The 14103-nt window shown below is 43.0% G+C and overlaps 1 protein-coding gene across 3 annotated transcripts in view; it reads left to right on the forward strand.

The window, feature by feature from the left end:
- BDH1 (3-hydroxybutyrate dehydrogenase 1) overlaps positions 1 to 14103 on the forward strand; it is a 93899-nt gene that overhangs the window by 27077 nt on the left and 52719 nt on the right. For 2 of the 3 annotated variants that reach the window (XM_037147424.2, XM_037147421.2), the window contains exon 1: positions 11549 to 11777. The exons of the other annotated variant lie outside the window; for it this stretch is intronic. The gene's annotated coding sequence lies outside the window, so the exon portion shown is untranslated. Of the gene's footprint in view, positions 1 to 11548; positions 11778 to 14103 lie in introns of those variants that run through there. 3 annotated transcript variants of the gene reach the window in all.

Below are 14103 nucleotides of genomic sequence, written 5' to 3' on the forward strand. Positions count from 1 at the left end.
GCTATCATGCAGAAAAATTACATACTCAGAACACCAATAATATAGGACCAGCACCTCAAACAGTCCCTGATCAAGAGCTCAATTGGGACTATAATACTCAGGGAGAAAACTGAAACAGGAACACCATGATTCAGTGTTCATTAGCTGAGATAAAACAATGGATTAGGAAGCCTATAAATTATGACAAATCAGAGAAATAGCACAAGGAAAGGAAAAGAATCCTGCTTTCTCCTATAACAGGCTGGTTGAGATATTCAGGAAATAGACAAATCTAGATCCATCCTCTCCAGAAGGTCAAGTATTAATGGGGAAGCATTTCATTAGCCAGTCAGCACCAGATATTCATAGAAAGCTTCAGAAATTACAAATGGGTCCACAAACTCCTATTTTCAACTAACAGACACTGCCTTCTTCGTTTTTAACAACTGAGACCTTGAGGAAAGGGAGGAACAGATCCAGTGTAGGAAGAAGGGGGAGGGAAGGCAGAGTGAGTTAATAGCTCTAGCTGTTAGCAGCATCATTGGCAATGTCCAGCCACCTTAGGTGACCCAGGAAAGCCACAAAAACACCAAGGGCAAAAAGATCAAACAGGCTTTGAATGCAAACACCCTGACCACTGGGTAAGGGATTGCACTAGGCCACCCCCAGAGCCGTGTCTCATGTGCAAAGGTGCAAACCCTGACCTCTGGCACTGGGAGGTAGACTGCCCCCATGCCCAGAGCAGAAAGGGGCCATCACCTAAGGCCATGGCAGCACTTGAGGACTGAGTATGTCCTGGGAACAGACTGACTCCAGCCTGCACCGGTATTTTGATCTCTAAGGAGGAACCCTGGGTAACCCTTGATGTATCAGGTAAGAAAATGAACTTCGTTGTTGATATGAGGGCCACTTACCCTGTCCTTGATTCTTATGCAACTCCTCTCCTTTAGTTCAATTAACATTATGGGGGTTGAAGGGAAATTTTAAACTTGTTTTTACACAACCCCTGTTACCTGCCAATTTGAAAGCCAAAATTTTAAACATTCTTTTCTAATTATTCTTCAATGTGCTATATATACTATTGCTAGGTTGAGACCTCTTGGCCAAATTAAGGGCCATTTTGAAGTTTCAGGAGGTCCCAGTTAAGATCTTTACAATTATGTTAGCCAATAAAATAAAATTAGAAAATGGCATTTCAGAAAAAATTTTACAGAAGGTAGGTCCCCTAGTCTGGGACTCTGGAGTTCCTGAAAAGCAAGACTGTCCAATCAGTTCAAATTCACTTAAAGTCTGGGACAGCCATCTCCATAGGAAATAATATCCTGTCAAGCAGGAGACCCTAGAGGGTCTGCAGGCCATCATCGAGAAATCCTTAACACATGGGCTGCTAGTACCCTGTCAATCCCCCTGCAGTGCTTCAATCCTCCCTGTTCTTAAACTGACAGGGGGGTACAGACTGGTCCAGGACTTAAGGCTAGTTAATGAGACTGTCACTCTCCTCCATCCTCTTACAGCCAACACTTACACCATGCTAACTCAAGTTCTGGACTATGCTCAGTAGTATACAGTTTTAGACTTGGAAGATGCCTTCTTTGGCATCTCTGTCCACCCAGATTCCCAATACCTGTTCCCATTTGAGTGGACAGACCCCAAAACAATGACCCATCAGGATATACCTGGATGGTACTAACACAAGGGTTTAGAGATAGCCTTCGCCTGTCCTCAAGAGCATTAGAAAAAATATCTAAGGGAATTACAATGACAAGAGGGAGCTGTCTTACAATATGTGAATAATCTAGTCTGCAGCCTTTCAAAGGTAGCCTCAGATTGTAATACTATCCAAGCTCTGAATTTCCTTGGGGACTAGTAATATTGAGTCTTTAAGAAAAAGGCTAAAATTACTAAATAAAAAATAAATTATTTAGGAGATATCCTAACGCCGGGATCTAGACAACTATCACAAGAAAGAATAAAAACAATCACTGACAAACACCACCTGCTATCAAACAACAACTCTGCTCTTTTCAGGAATGGCTGGATATTGCAGAATTTGGATCCCAAGATTTGCATTAATTTCAAAACCTTTATAAAAAAGCTACTAAGGGACCAGGCACCAAATCCATCATGTGGGGAAAGGAACATGATCAGGCTTTTGATAAAATCAAGCATGCCCTAGTTAAGACCCCAGCCCTAGTAATTTAAACAAGCCTTTCTCTTTATACATAACAGAGATGCAAACTCTAGATTTAGGCATCTTAGTCCAACCACTAATGTAGGAATCTCAACCAATTTCATGTTTCTCTTAAAAGCTAGACGATGTAGCAGTCAGATGGCCTCTGTTTCTATGAGCAGCTGCAGCCACTGCCATACTAACAGCTGCTAAGTTAACTCTTGGGACCAAGTTAGAGGTCTTAACTCCACATCAGATACAAGGAGTACTAGAAAGGAAAGGGCATTTCTGGCTAACAGGAAAGAAGTTAACCAAATGTCAGGCCCTTCTCCTGGGCATTCCTGAAGCAGCCATAAAAACCTGTAATACCTTAAATCCAGTCTCCTTAATGCCTACAGAATCTTCTCCAGACTCGACCCATTTCTGCTCAAAGATTATTTATCTTACCTATTCCAGTAGAACTGACTTGCTAGACCAACCCTTAGAAAGCCCCGATGAAGAGTGGTTCACTGATGGAAGCAGCTTTGCACAGAACAGGCAGTGAAAGGTGGGATATGCAGTAGTTAGTTTATATAACATCATTGAGGCACGATCCTTTCCACCCTCAACCTTGGCCCAACAGGCTGAAATTATGGCCCTTATTCTAGGACAAGGCAAAAGGACTAATATCTGTATAGATTTCAAAGATGCTTTCCTTGCTCTGCATGCTCATGCTGCCATATGGAAAGAAATGGGGCTCCTTACTGTTAGAAATTCCCCCATTAAACAAGGACCAGAAATCCTTAATCTATTAGAAGAAGTTAAATTCCCTGAGCAAGTGACAGGCATGCCCTTCAAAGGTCTCCGGAAGGATATGTCCTCTATCTCCCAGGGAACTAAAAGGGCAGACCAAGAGACAAAAAAAGGCTGAGCTAGGGACTGCCAAACAACTAGTCTCATTCCCCTGTGTGAATGGCTCAGGTATCAAGTCCAAATATACATGTGGGGAGATACCTTGGGCTTTGGAGCAAGGGAGCATTTGTGAAGGACCTTGGATACACAATGACCAAAAACTCTTCCTACCCCAAGCCTCTTAGTGGAAAGTTCTAAAGGCTTTGCCTGACTTCTTCCACATAGGAAGGAATGCCGCAAAAGTAATGGTTAACAAATTATTTGTAGGCAAAGGACTAACATCTACCATTAAGAATGTTTGCCAGGCCTGCACCCTTTGTGCCTACACCAACCCTGGGGAAAAAAGCATCCCTTCCTCTGCTGTTAGAGCCTATCCAGTGAAGTGGGGCCTATTCAGGAGAAGATTGGAAGATTGACTTGCCAAAATGCCTCCCTGTATAGGATATAAATACTTATTAGTCCTGATAGATGCCTTTACTGGATGAACTGAGGCTTTTCTAATGAGGAAGGAGAAAGCCACAGAAGTAGCAAAAACCATCCTAAAGTAAATAATAGCATGATTTTGTCTCCCATGCTCCCTACAAAGTGATAATGGGCCACCATTTACACCTAAGATCATTCAATCAATCTCTGAGGCATAAAAATATTACCTTCACTCCACTTGGAGACCTCAGCTCTCTGGGAAGGTAGAATGGGTAAATCAAGCCAAAGAAAGGGTATTGGCAAAGCTCTGTCAAGAAACTTCTCAATATTGGGTTAAATTGCTACCTAAAGCACTCATGAGAATCAGGGACTCTCCTTAGGTCAGTACTAGACTCGGTTCATTTGAGATGCTATATGCTAGGCCTTTCTCAACTCTAGATCTTATATTTGACACAGATACCATCAAGCAGTTAGGTATATAACAAATTCAGGACAAGTACAAAAAGCACGACAGGAATATGGAAATCAGGTCTTACTCCCAGAGGAAAATTCCAGGCCACTGAATCTCTAGAGGATTGAGGACTTCTCAAAACTTGAAAAGAGGGATCCCCTACAAATCAGTTTAGCTATAAATGGTAGGGGTCCTACCAGGTTGTCCTTAATACCGTCATGGCTGTCAAGCTGCTAGGGGTAGATAGTTGGGTCCATATTTCTAGAGTAAAACCAGCAGATTCTCTCCAGGACCAGAGAAGAATCCTGACTCCACCTGTGCCTTTGAAGCATTAGAAGACCTCAAATTCCTGTTCAAGAAGAAGAAACCTTAAAGATAGGTCAATATAAAACTTCTTCTTGTTAAAAATCTGCACTGTTGCTACTCTGTCTTGGGTCAATCATTTTCTTTTCCGAATTACCAAGGATTTCTCCGGGGCAACACTTAAACAATTGCTGGGTTTACCATCATCAGCCACAATACAGTGGGTGACCTGATTGAGAAGCAAGTCAGTCATGAGTGGGTGACCTCACTGGGAAACAACTTCAGCATCCAGACATGGGCCAAGACAGAAAATCTGGACAGCATTAGGAGGAATATCCCTAACAGTACTTTGGGCCAAACTAACACACAATCTGAGCTTCAAAGTACTCTTCCCAGCCCAGAAACCCTAATTTCCAGTCCAGTAACGGTGACCTCTTGAGGTGGGGCCCACTAGTTCAGACAGCTTCAGTCCTGAGTTATCATTTGCAAGCAGTTACAGCCTCAAGCCAGGGGGCCTTTTGGCCCAAGGGACAGAGTATCACCAGTGGCCTGCCCCCTTGTACTTATGGCATGGTGCGTGAGGTAGCTTTTCACAGTTTGGACATTCCTTGGCACAGTTCCCTGACTTTAGACATATAAGGTACTTAGTATCCTTGGTAATGGACCTGGAAAGGCTAGTGGGACATGGCTGTCCTGCAAAGGCAGCTAAAATGTGTCTAACCTCCCATTTTTCCTTTTCCTGAGCTCAGATCTCTCTTGATCCAGTTGTAGAAGACTAAATTGGCTGTGGTTAACATCCTTTAAGGAGACTCCAGGATTCTGGATAAGCTTCTGGAGCTTTCCCCTAATATCAGAGGCAGATTGTGTTAGAAACCTATCTTTTAGCATGACCTGGCCCTCATATGATTCTAAATCTAGATTGGTGTGCTTGATAAGTGCCTCTTATAGCCTTTCCAAAAATGTGGTAGGATTCTCATCTGGTTTTTGCCTGACAGCATTGACCTTGGAATAGTTAATAGCCTTTTGTTGGCCTGCCTTGAGAAACACTTTAATGCAAATTAGAAAGTAATTTTCTTCCCATCTGGGGGGCAGTTATTGTAGTCCTATTCATGCTCTACCAATAGAACTGACTCTCCTATGGGGTGTTTGCTATCAGACGTGTGTGAGTTGTTAGTAATCTTTCCGGCTTCCTTTATTACCTTTTCCTGCTCATGATCTGATAAGGTCTGCCTCAAGACAACTATAGTGTTTTTACAGGTTAACTCGTAGGCTAGGGTAAGGTGTTGGAATGCATTTAGGTACTTATCTGGGTTGTTGGAGTAGCTTACCAAATCTGCCTCAATGTATTTAAGTTCTATGAGAGAGAAGGGGTTATTTACTGAAAGTGTGCTCTTCTGTAGTCTCAATTAATGGTAAAAGCTTAGTTGGTAGAGAGGGCCTAAAGCTGGAAGGTGTGAAGGTTGCTCATTGAGTTAGAGGTCCCAGATATGGCAGTAGTGATGGGGATGTTAAAGGCATCTCTTTTAAAGGGGTTTTCCCTATAGGCTGGGGTGTGGAATGATTACTGGATGGCATTATGGTAGGAGTTAGCTTAGATTTCTGGCATAGACCCCCTCTGCCCCTCAAACAAGGGATTTTTGACCACCTGACTAGGCATTTGCAAAAGACATCAAATTAGAATATGTTATTGTTATTTAAGCTTCTGTGTAGTGGCCAGAATTCCCTGTTAAGTAATTGATATTGAAGCCAAGCAGTGTTGTAAAAGTGTACCAGTTTTTCTTCTTTACAGTTTGGGATCAAACTGTGACCAGTTGGAAAGATATAGCCCAGTGGAGTCCAGCCTGGAATGAATGGACTCCTGATTTCCCATCTGGAAGAAAAAAACACCAAGAGATTAGAGAACCCAACATCCTGGGGTATAATCAGAGGGCTCGGTGTCCAAGGACCCAAGACCCTGGGCATCCAGAACTGATGTCTCCACTCTAGATGGTTCCTTCCAGCGGATGAGAGTATTTGTCCCTACCTTACTTCAACCAATGAGGAGTTCACCAATCAGCAAGATCTCCATAGTTTAGTGGTCACTTCCAGGAGCCAGAGAGGCTCAACCAAGGCGAGAGGGAGAGGATAGAATTTAGAATGTAAGGAAATGCTAGTGGCCTAGGGTATGGTGTGAATCTTAGGGTAGTCTTGCTTGTCTGCAGGAATAGCACCTTCCCTCTTATGTCAGTGGTAGTCTGGGGGCTGGGTGGCTCTGAGGTGACATAGGGCTTAAAGTTATGGAGCCTTTTGTTTCCATCAGATGGTGGCTTTTGCTCTTCCTCTGCCCTACTTTGACAGTTAGAAACACTGGAGACTATTTCTACCAGTTTCTCAGTGGGGGTGTGGGGTCCAAAGGCTAGCTTTTGTAACTTTCTCCTGATGTCTGGGGTTGTCTGCTGGATGACATATATCCCTGGAAGTGTTCAGCCCTCAGGAGACTCAGGGTTGATGTTTGTGTGCTTTTGTAAAGCTTCAGTTAATTGCCCCTGGAAAAGGGCAGGGTTTTCATTCTTTCCCTCTTGTCCTTCATCTACCCTAGTTTGAAAGACCCAGTTAGGGTCAGGCAACAGTAGGAGAGAATAATTTGCAGATCATTCTAAGTTAGGTCATAAGTAAGTGATTACTGTATAAAAGGGATTTACTTTTTTGTAACAACATTTTGAATTGATTGATTTGTTTCCCACTATCTAATTGTACCTGGGGTTTTGGGGAAATAACAATTGGCTTTTGAAAATTAAAAGGAGCCTTTGGCTTTTTCATTTGTTATTGAAATTATCTTTGCCATTTGTTTATGTACCTTTCTTTTTCTTTCTTATTACTAGTGTTTCCTAATTTCCATTTCCCTTCTTGATGTTCCTACTCCAATGAGCTTCCTTCCTGTATGTTTCTTTCATTTAGCCTGTTTGCTCCTTCCCTTTTCAATTAGCACAGACCCTCTACAATTTGCACAAACCTTCTGCAATGTAAGCAATCCTCATTTAACTTTCCTAGTCCCTTTTTAGCCCATCAAGAAATCATCAACCCAGTTTCAGTTCTATTCCCCACTGGAAAATACAGTGCTCTAAAGTGAACTGTTTTATTATCTAGTGACAACTGCAAGGAGGCTGGAGAAGGAAGGGGGAGATATTAGGCTTGGCTGAACTTCAGCTGCCTTACTTTTCAAAGTACCAGTTTTGGGGACTTCTGGTCAAGATGGCAGAGTAAGTAGACATGGTTCACCTCTTCACACAACTACATCAAAATTACAACTAAAATACAGAAGCACCATCACTGAGGAATGTCATAGGTGGGCACAAGTAACCTGGTTTTACTGGTGAATGCCCTGGTGATTGAGGACCAAGAATTGAACCAAACACACAGAGAGTTTACAGCAGAAAGAAAGAGAGCAGATTTATTAAGTGATAGTACACTACACAGAACATGGGAGCGAGCCAACACTGGGCAGAGATGGACCTCAGGGGCTGAAGGGATTCTATTCTTATAGGGCACATAATTCCTGGCTACTTTTAGTGGGCTTTTATTGCGCATAAACAATTAGTTATATTACTTTAAAGCTACTGAGCATGTGTTCTCCCATGATTTTCCTTGATTGGCCACCAGAGAAGGGGGTTCGCACAATGTTTATTTATTATAGTGCTCCCCTGATTGTAAGTCTCCTTGGGACCCTTAGGATTTAGGAGGTAATAAAAGGTTTATGCCTAAGAAGGTACACAGCTATTTGTCAAAAGGGAGAGAACAAGACACTTGCATGGCAAATACCAACACTGACCCTCTGGGGAGAGAAGTGGCAGGCTTACACCTGGTTAATGATTCAATCTAATTGTTCCCTGGCCATGGTTTAGAGACAGAAAGGACTAAGGGATTTTGAGTAGTGGTCTGAGTGTGCTGTTTTGTGAGAGGGGCTCCTTAAGGCTGTCACCCCTTTGGCCATCCCCAGCTCCCTATTTCCCCCCTGGTCCTCTGAAACAGCCAGGAAGGCTTGAAGTGCTGGGTGACCAACTGTTACTCTGCATGTCCCCGGAGAAGCCAAAGTTACATTACTGTGATGAGGGTTCCCTATGAGGCCCCTGCATGTCTTAGGGATTGACCCCAGACACCTCCGTGAGGCCCCCACTCATGTAGGGACACCTGAAAACTCAAACTGGAGGGAGGATGTACTTCTTCAGTCTTCAGAGCCCAGGAAAACCTGAGCATGCATTTTAGATTTTATCCTTGTTTCTGCCTCCAAACACAGGCCCTGAATGTTTGAATAACCTGTCCTCTCACTGCCGCATCTTGCTTTTAACCCCAAAGGTGTAACAGGCAATACAACACTGCCAGTGGTACTATATTCACTGCATTCTGGGCAACTGGAGATGAAGGGTGGGCTCCAAGTTACTGGGGAGTCCTGAATCAGCGGCTCCTCCTCTTTGGTTCTTGCCTTGCTTGCAAGAGAAAAATTCAGACAAGAGACAGCACGTATAGTGGAAATAAGATGTTTATTTATGAAATACATATGAGCATGAATCTGCAAGCAGGTATCTGGCTAATCTGAATACCCTACATATAGAGGAAATGAAGTTGTTAGTAAGTGTGTTTTATACACTTGAACCAGAAGCTACAAGCGGGCGCTCAGCTAATTATTTGGGTTCAGGGGAACCCAATTATTTGGGTTCAGGGGTTGTATATTTTCCTCAGTTTTTAGGTTCTCCCTTCTCTTCTCCCTTTCAGACCTTGGGGCAATTATAAAGGCTTTCTTTCCCAAGTAGTGGAGATGATACACACAAAATTTCAAGGGCTCCCCTTCTTCTGCACTATCATAGTCTTGCTTGTAATGTTTGGAATGCCTGACAATCTTATCGGACTGGGCTCAGGACTGCTGAATCAGTGGGTGTTTTTCCCCTTTTGTTTCTAGCCTTCTGTTTTAAGTTCTGCTTTAAGAATAAACTGCAGTGGTGTTGTGTCCCTGGCATTGCCCCATTGGGCTGTGAGCACTTGGAGGGCAGTGGCAAGAGACCTCAGGTGATGGAGAGGTTGAAAAGCAAGCCTTGCCATATCCCGCCTTGGCCTGGGACCAACCCTGCTGCCTCTGACCTGTGCTCCAGCCCCTAAGTAATGGCTCTTCCTGCTGCTGTTGGGTCCTTCCCTCTTACATAGAAAGATGAACCGATTTCAGAGCAGAGGGATCTATTTCAATGTTGTGTCAGGCTCCAATCAGGGTAGCAGACCACAATAGATATTTTTGTCAGGGTTATCCTAAGGAACAGAACCAACAGGATGTGTATGGATGAAGAGTAGGAGAAGGAGCAAGAGAGGGAGAGAATAGGAGGAGAGAGAAAGAGAGAGAGATGGATTTTAAGGAATTGGCTGACATGATTGTAGAGGCTTTACAAATCCAAAATCTGCAGCCTGGCAGGGTAGAGACCCAGGGAAGAGTTGCAATTCAAGTCCAAAGGTGATCTGCGGGCAGAATTCCCGCTCCTTCCGGGAAGTCAGTCTTTTTCTATTACAGCCTTCAAGTGGTTGGATGAGGTCTACCCACATTATGGAGTTAATCTGCTTTACTCAAAATCTACCAATTTAAATATTAATCACATTCAAAAACACCTTCACAGGAACATTCAGAATAAGGTTTGACTAAATATCTGGGCACTGCCTAACCAAGTTGACTGATATAAATTTAACAATCCTTGTCCATTCCTTGTCTACTTGGCACTTATACAAATCAGCTTAACGATACTTAATCTCCAAATAAAGACAAAAAGTTCATAACTCTACCTAATATGATACAACTATCCTGTAAACAACTGATAAAGCACTAATCCTTTCCCCAGAAGAGGAGGAAAAGTACTTATGAAGTTTATTCTACTTGACAGCCCATGCTTTCCAGAAGGTATCCAGCCATGTAATATGGAACATAGAGACATTTATTGTAGAACATACAAAATACAAGAAACACTGTACACAGGACAATGACACCTCAGTCCCCTTTAAAGTAGGCACCTTGGGACCTCACACAGTTCTCCCAATCACCATCAGCTGCCCCATCATATTTTCTTAAATCTCATTGATGGTCTGAAATATTTTCCCTTTCAAAGTTGATTTTAGTTTTGGGAAAAGCCAGAAGTTTCAGGGTGCCAAATCTGAGCTGTAGTGGGGCTGAGTCACTCGGGTGATTTGATGTGCCACCAAAAACCCTGCATGAGACATGATGCATAAGCAGGTGAGTTGTCGTGATGAAGCTGCCAATCACCAGTTGGCCATAACTGCAGCCTTCTGTATCATCCAAATAGTTTTCATGGAGGAATGTTCAAGGCTGATGCAAAATCCGATGCAGATTCATTGCTCTACTCGCTCATTTTGAATTCAACGGTCACATAGTACACATGCTCACTCAGTGGTGTCTACCACCCCCACTGATGAGTACAGTGAAGTTCTCATTGTTCATACATGTGCATTCCCGTCCACTCTTCTTGGCTGCCAGGTTACATCAATGTTGCACAAACCCTTCTCATTATATTAACAATGGTTGGACTTTTTCTGGACAGACCTCACTGATATAATATAAAGTCAAACCATCTTATGTTACATAATAAGGGTAAAAGAAAAGAAAGAAAATGAGGATATCACACATTCTCCTTTCCCAAAATAAAGAAGAAATACTCATGACAATTATAGCCCTTGTTTGTGTAACTGGTCACAGGGCTGTAGCTGGTCCTTATAACTACCTTTTCCCACTGCCCATTCCATTTTCCCTTCACTCTCAGCTAGTCATGGTTCTTAGCCTGGTGGGGTGACCCAAAGCTTCATTCACAAAGGACCTAGGCCATTAGTAGTCCTGCCTGAATTCAGTTGTTGTAGTTTCCCATTGACTTTAATCACAGAGCATGGTAATACTAAGAGAGGTCCTAAGGGAGCTGTATTCCAGATATACTTACCTCCCTCCACTGTGATGTTCAAGGGCTAGGCTTTGGCCCCATCTTCGTGCATCTGAGGCTGTCCAAAGTCACTTAGCCATCTTGAAGTTTTTCTCAGGTCCTGATTCTGGGTCATGTTCGGGACACGCTCATTCTGCCCAGGCCAGTTCCTGTGCTCATTTATGCTCACACGTACTTGGCAGGGAGAGCTCAAGATGGAGGTGGTTAGAGCTGCCCTTTAGCATAATTTTTCTTATGTGTCCCCAAGCAGAGCCACCTACCCTTGACCTTTCTGCTTGTCAGAAGGCCAAACTCACAGACATTTTAAGCTTAAAGTAAACTATTATAAAGCTGAACTTTGCCTCAACGACAAACACACAAACATCCAAAACTTTGTAGTTTTTCATTAGTTGGCTTCAGTTATTAAGAGTATGAGAATTCCCTTCCTAGCTAACGGCAAGCATTGAAATAACACATATAAAGCCTGGAAGGGGTCTGTTGGTGTGTCTTTTATATTCCATTAACTGCAAATTGAAGGATTATATGTGTATCTGGCTTGTAACTTGGCTGGAGAGGATCCTGCATGCTGAGACTGCCTAGGGAGCCCTGCTACACACCCACTAAGGTGAGAGAATGCTGAATGTGAGAACTAGCCATAGAAGGAAAACCTTCAAGTCTTGGGAAAAGCCTGGTGTGAAGGGAGGGGGCTGGCTGAGGAGCCAATGGGCTTTTGGAAAGAGGTACTGGCAACCCCAAAACAAGAGGCAGCAGCTCCGCTATTCAGTTTCCCTTCTGAAGTAGCAGGCTCTGTCCTTGGTAGAATAAGCAGAAAATACACTTAATAGACATTAATTAGAAAAATATTGAAAATATATTAAGTCAGCATATGATTTTGTATCCTGGCTTTCAAAACAGTTTCTTGTAACACATTCTTTGAAAAAAATAAAATTTGAAGTTCAGAAAATTAAATCAGATATAAGGGTCAAGAATCTTGTCCTATATTTTTATCTTTCAAAGTTTATATGATCAGTTAGGACCTATAATTACTTTTCCTAATTGAGGGCATCAGATCATGGCACCTGTAGTATCCTCACTAAAAGCAGTTTCTGTATAATTTCTAAGTAATTCCAGCTTCTGTTAAATTACTCACAGAAACAATGTCCAACTGGTTTAAAAAATGATGTTCTCCAAATAGCCTATAAATGTGGACTTTTATCCTTGTTTTTCAAAGCAAAAAAAACCTTCAGACAATTGGTGGTGTGCTTAAAAAAGTCCTCTTAGTGGGACATATTTGGGTAGGATCTGTCATTGTCACTTCCTAGCTGTGTTGCTGTGGACAAGTCATTTAACCTCTCGAAGCCTCAGCTTCCTCAGCTGCAAAATGAGGATAATATTTGGCTGCATTTAGGACTGCTGCAGAGATTAAGTCAAGTAATGCACACAAGGCACCTGGCCTAGTGTGTGGTACACAGCAATCAGTCACTGACTGCCAAGTTGCGTTACTGAAGACAGGAACCTGCACTGGGTTATCATGGCATTTGTTCCAAGAACAAAGCCCAATGCCTGGGATATAATAAGAGCTCAGTACACATCACCTGAAGGAAGGAAGGAAGATTTATGGGTTGCTGTAGCTAGGGGTGGGATGAACAGAGGTGGGGTCACAGTTGTTTTTTTAATCTCCCTATATTTTACCTTCCTCAAAAATCCCAATTACCTCAAAAGAATTGTGCTTAAATTTCCAGTCTGTGACCCCCAACTCTGTGGCTTAAACAAACATTTTAATTAATTAAATCTATTAAAGTGAAGAGACAGAAAGGGGGTTGGGATGCAGGTACTGATGCTGTTCCTCTTTCTCCCTTAAGGTCCCAGAACTTGTCTTCCTTGCTCATTCACTTAAGGGAAGACACTGTGTCTCCAGTTCTCACTTACTGGTCGAATTTAGTATTACAGTCATATGAAGATCATGGGCTCTTTTCAGCACACTAGATTCTGAGCATCACAGCTTTGTTTTAGAATACCCTGTTGGGCCTTTTCTTTCCTTCACTGTCAATTATAGGAAAAGCTACTTGATACTTTGAAAATTCTGCAGGCTAAGGGTAAGATTTCTTGCCCCCCCAAAAAATCTTTTAAGGAAAATTCAATTGCATCAAGACAAACAGAAGACGGTCAGTTGGAGATAGTACGAGATGGTGATATTGTTCTTTACCTCCAGCAGAACTAAACAGAGAGCGCTGCACATGTGGGTGGGCTCCTGCAAGGCTTTGAAGTGACTGGCTCTCTGCAGGACTTCACCGCACCATCTGACATGCAATGCTTGACACTGAAGGCAGAGAAGACCAGGGGCATTCGAAGATGGGGCAGGACCAGACCTAACATGGGAGGGCTGGGGCCTAGGAAAATGAGGCAATGGGTAGCTTGAGCTAGGACTCAAGAATGGTGTGAGCTGGGAAGCAACTGGGAGCTGATACGGGGACAGGAGAAACCACTGTGGCTCTCGGAGCAGGGGGATCTTCCAAGGGTGCTTCATTCCTACTACAGTCTTTCTAGGATGCTACCTACCTCGTTTACAAAGCCTGTCCTGAACACCTGCCAAAGCTCCCACTACACTGACATGTCCCCTTTTTAGACTTACAGGAAGCTTCTAATAATTTGTTTAGCTTATATACATATCTTGTTTACCTCTATGAAGGCAGGGACTAAGGGCTCCTTCTCTCCCAAACCTAGCTTGGTAATTAGCAACAACACTCTTGGTGTTGAAATGAGAGAAAATGTGCTAAGTACCTACCTAAGACCCTGGCCTGAGACCTCTTTTCCAGGCAGAGGAATTGCTTTTGGGGGGTGGGGTACGGGGCCATAGGAAGGAGACAGGCTGTGTTAGGAGTGACCTGGGTCCCACACCATTTCTGCATCCATGTTCAACCCCTGAGTTGAGTTTCTGCAGTTTCAAAGGG

This window comes from Artibeus jamaicensis, unplaced genomic scaffold (assembly GCF_021234435.1).
Source record: "Artibeus jamaicensis isolate MK-2021 breed Jamaican fruit bat unplaced genomic scaffold, CSHL_Jam_final contig_793, whole genome shotgun sequence".
In the NCBI taxonomy this organism is placed as follows: domain Eukaryota; kingdom Metazoa; phylum Chordata; class Mammalia; order Chiroptera; family Phyllostomidae; genus Artibeus; species Artibeus jamaicensis.